The sequence below is a fragment of the Limulus polyphemus genome, unplaced genomic scaffold (genome assembly GCF_000517525.1).
Source record: "Limulus polyphemus unplaced genomic scaffold, Limulus_polyphemus-2.1.2 Scaffold5059, whole genome shotgun sequence".
NCBI lineage: Eukaryota > Metazoa > Arthropoda > Merostomata > Xiphosura > Limulidae > Limulus > Limulus polyphemus.
The window spans coordinates 35,825-40,201 of record NW_013670669.1 but is presented as its reverse complement, the minus strand read 5'-3'; the positions used below and the strand labels follow the sequence as shown (position 1 = coordinate 40,201).

Genomic DNA, 4,377 nt, shown 5'->3' with positions numbered 1-4,377 from the left:
AAACCAACCCTATGCAAATAATTAAAAGGCAAAAAATTGTCCAATAATCTAAAATTTATTATTATTTTTGATAGTATAAAAACTCGTCAATAGTAAAAATATATAGATAATAATATTATTTAGTTTGTTGTAATAAAAATAGGGGATAAGACAGCACATACTGTAGATAGCATTCTAACATAACGGTAGAATACAAGTGTTCGAAGAAAAGGGCGTCGATCGCAAACACGTTACCTAACAATAAATTTCATTATTTGTTTTATTATGCATAAAATAATCCAACATAATTCTATTTTATGTATGATTCACAACTTATACGGTTATATACATGTAAACGCGTTTGGAAATTAGATTAGAACAACCTACAGCACAAGTTCAAAATTCGTCATGACACAGTGTGTCGAAGTTTTTGTATTTTAAACCAGGCGGCGCGTATCTATGTCAATGTGTCTGCACTTAGGTGGTATAATCTGAGATATAGAACTCTGTCACTTCGCTGTGATTTTTTTTTTACATGATTGACTTCTTCATTCAGAAAACCCTAGTATCAGATGACGATCGATTCTGTAATTTAACTGTTAAGAATATACCACTATTAGTTGTGTTTTTTTGTAGTCTAGTGTAAGTTATTGGCGTGAAGTGTTTTTATCGAACCAGGTAGTGGTACTGGTAAAGTGATAAATGCATATCGTATCTGTTCTGTATATATTTAAATTCTAACACTTTTTGTTGATGTTAAATTAGTATTGGAAAATTAAAAATATAAATTTGTTGTAGATATATATTTTGTTGCGACCCAAGGTAGCAATACTAATAGCAATTAGTACTGATGAAAAGTTACTGATAGATAAAGGCTTAACTGTTCATTTTGAGTAAAGCGTACTTATAGAGTTAGTTTGTAGACATTAAAAAGTTTAGTGGGTAAACTCCATTAATTGTCAATGAAATTTATAAAGAAACGAAATTATCATAAATCACTAATCTGATAAACTATTTCCAAAAAAATATTCATCACACATAAACCATTAATTCAACAAAAGTAAAGAAAATGCTTGCTGACATTAAATTCTCCAGTACTAGTAACTTATATAAAACATCGTTATTTATTTAAGTTATCATCTTTTTGCTTCCTACAAAGAGAAATTCTGTCAGTGGTCCTGTGTTGCATTCCATTCACTTAAATTAAGTTTAAAATATGAACCAGAGGAAACAAAAGCTTGTCAAAAATATATAGTAATAGCAGTCAACTCAAAGTCGTGTACTTTCTGAATCACTTTTCCTTTGTAGCTAAATTACTTGAGAGGGATAGTGGACGACAGTTATTCAAAGTACTGAGTATCAGTTTATAAACAGAAGGTTGGCAGCGTATCCTCTAGTTTTGACCTCCTACGAACTGAAACTTTCTGATTTAATAATGTAAATTTTCTTCTCAAGTAATATTCAGAACCAAACTGGTAGAAGGTGTAATTAAAATTAGTTATTATATTTGATCTTTGTTAAATTTCAATTTTAGTAAAACTTGAGACATTTTGACATCCATACACGGGAAGGTGGCCATTGCCTTCAGAGGTGATAGAAATACCTATACCTGTTCTCGTGATGAGCTACAAAAAATATGGTTTTTGTCTGAGACTATATAAAATTAGAGTAATACTTACACTAAGGTCTTGTGAAAACTGATGTAAGATAAAAGTTAATACTGATAGTTTAAGTTTGAGGCTACTTAACTTCTTATTACACAAATATTAAGCAGGTACACATGACCACGTGATGTACATAATCTTTCGGTTATTTCAAGTAACACATTTGTGATATGTAAAATGTAAAAAAGAATAATAACCTAGGATTAATTGTTAATTGCCTAGTATAGGAGCTACTAGAGCAGTATAATAATCCCTAGAAACTCGGGTTCCACGATATTATTATGGCCTCAACATGTCAATCACAGTTATCTAGCAACTCATAAAAACAGTTATATTTTTAATGTTTAGTGAGAAATCTACTGAACTTAATAACTAATTAAAAATACAATTACAGCATCTTTCACAGTAAGTAGGTTCTCGTTTTAATAATTAAAATGTTTTGACCTGTAGTACCAAGTCATCATCAGGTAAAAGTTACATTCAAAAATATTTTCTGAACATAACTCTTACCTGATGATGACTCAATACTATGGGTCAAAACATTACAATTATTAAAATCGTAACATTAACTCTTACCTAATGATGACTCAATACCATGGGTCAAAACATTGTAATTATTAAAATCATAACTCTTACCTGATGATGACTCAATACTATGGGTCAAAACATTACAATTATTAAAATCATAACATAACTCTCACCTGATGATGACTCAATATTATGGATCAAAACATTGTAATTATCAACTTTGTAAGCTTTGCAACATTTTATCAATATACATGGACTTATTCTTGAAAGAACATGACATAGTGTTTCTGTAGGAATTCTTCCTTTAAAATGAAGAAAAGGGAATTTAAAATTTGTAACACATCGCGACATTGGACAGCGTACCAATTTTCACATTTTTTAAAGTTATACATAAGTGATTTTAAACCGAGGCTTCTTCAGATTGAATGTAAACCTATTTTTTTCTTTGATTAATTACATTACAGTAGTAACCCAATTAGTTTAATAAATAATATTACTTCTGTGTCTGCTTGGTACACTTTAAGGAACTTTTCAAACTATCTCAGTATAGAAACTTAAAAACTGCTTGTTAAAAAATTTAAATGAGATATTGCAAAAAAAAATCAACCATTAAACATACAAGATATCATTATATGTCTTAACATTATCTTCTGTGAATATTTAGTAGGTTGTAAGAATGTAGTTCCTTTAGCCTCGTATGCAAGATGTTATGAACCCTAAAATGTCTGATACCATTGTTCACTATGAGCTTGTATTTGATATATTTTTACCATATAACTTATGTTTACTAAATGCAATTACCTTATGAATTGTTAAATTTTTATGTCAAAAGTATGATGTTCTATAATACCACTTTAAACAATTTTTTAGGAACATTTCTTGCTCCTGTACTTTTTGAAGTATTCGTCCTTGTTCACTAAATTGTAAGTTGTGGTTGTAATTAAGGTTTTTGCATCTAGTGGCTACATCCCCTGAAAGGTTGCCCCCTAACCTCACTCACTCACTCAGAATATTCAATAAACAGTTAATTGTAAGAGTTTAAAGTTTGTAGTAAACACTGGAGATTGGTATTCATTGTTAAAAAGATTGATAAAACATGACCTAATACTCTAGAAATAAAACCAATTATCTTTTCTGGAATAATTAGTGTTGTTGCTTTAGTAATCTTTCAAGAATTAATTATCATTGCTAAGAAGAATCATTTACAATCGTTTTTTATATAAATATATATTTAATATTAATCAGAACTGTCTGTATTTTAGCTGCTAGGAACAATTAGTGAGTTCATCGCATTTCCAAGAGATGGTCATCCTTTACAGTAACCACAGTAAAACTTGACCACTTTGCAGTATGAGTAAGATTATAATTATTCTGACTAGCCTGTGGTTGATAAAACTGTTTTTTTCACTTAATATAACAAAAACTTTAAATCCAGTCTGCTTTGTTTGAACATTGTATTTTGTTTTACAAGGTGGTCTGCAGTATGAAATGATATACACAGAGATTACAATCACTAGTGTTGTTTCAGTGCCCTGCATTTTTTTAACCAGTGTTATTAGACTTTAGCTGGTAGAGTTGTTTAATCATTCAAACCTTGGTAGGAAGAGTTAAGTTACATATTATTTTGACATGTTTATTACTTTGGCTTTGTTATGAAGTCTTTACCTGTACTTTGCACATATTCCTGTACACCACTAGAAGTAAATGTTCATATTCTGGACTAATGCAGGATTCTTTATAAAATATGTCATACTATACATGGAAGACCGTGTAATATATTTCTAAGGAATTAAATTCGTGCCACCTATAACAGTGAAACCACAGTTTTTAACCAAAGAAAAGCCTTTCTGAAAAGCCAATGCTGGGAAAGGCAAGGAGAAGTCCAGGGAAGGTGTGTTTGTTGTTAAGCGCAAAGCTATATAATGGGCTACCTTTGTCCTGCCCACTTCCGGTATAGAATCCGATCTTTGGAGTTATAAGCCTTAATACTTACCACTGAGCCACTAGGGTGCTTCAAAGAAAAGAAAAAGCTTGAAACTATAGAAACGTTTGAGCAAAATATAATCTCAATAATGTCAAAGTATAGATCTGTGTATTATTTCCAAAGAATACCTCATAGATCTGTGTATTATTTCCAAAGAATACCTCATAGATCTGTGTATTATTTCCAAAGAATACCTCATAGATCTGTGTATTATTTCCAAAG

At 30.3% G+C, this 4,377-nt stretch overlaps 1 protein-coding gene and 1 long non-coding RNA gene across 2 annotated transcripts in view; both read right to left on the bottom strand.

Annotated features, from left to right (window-relative positions):
* Positions 1-2,719, bottom strand: part of LOC111089035 — a 13,766-nt gene extending 11,047 nt beyond the window's left edge. The window contains exon 1 of the long non-coding RNA XR_002613401.1: positions 2,709-2,719. This is a non-coding gene — a long non-coding RNA (uncharacterized LOC111089035). The remainder of the gene's footprint in view (positions 1-2,708) is intronic.
* Positions 1-4,377, bottom strand: part of LOC106472064 (ATP-binding cassette sub-family E member 1-like) — a gene marked incomplete at its 5' end in the record, with an annotated part of 47,345 nt that overhangs the window by 28,474 nt on the left and 14,494 nt on the right. The window lies entirely within an intron of this gene.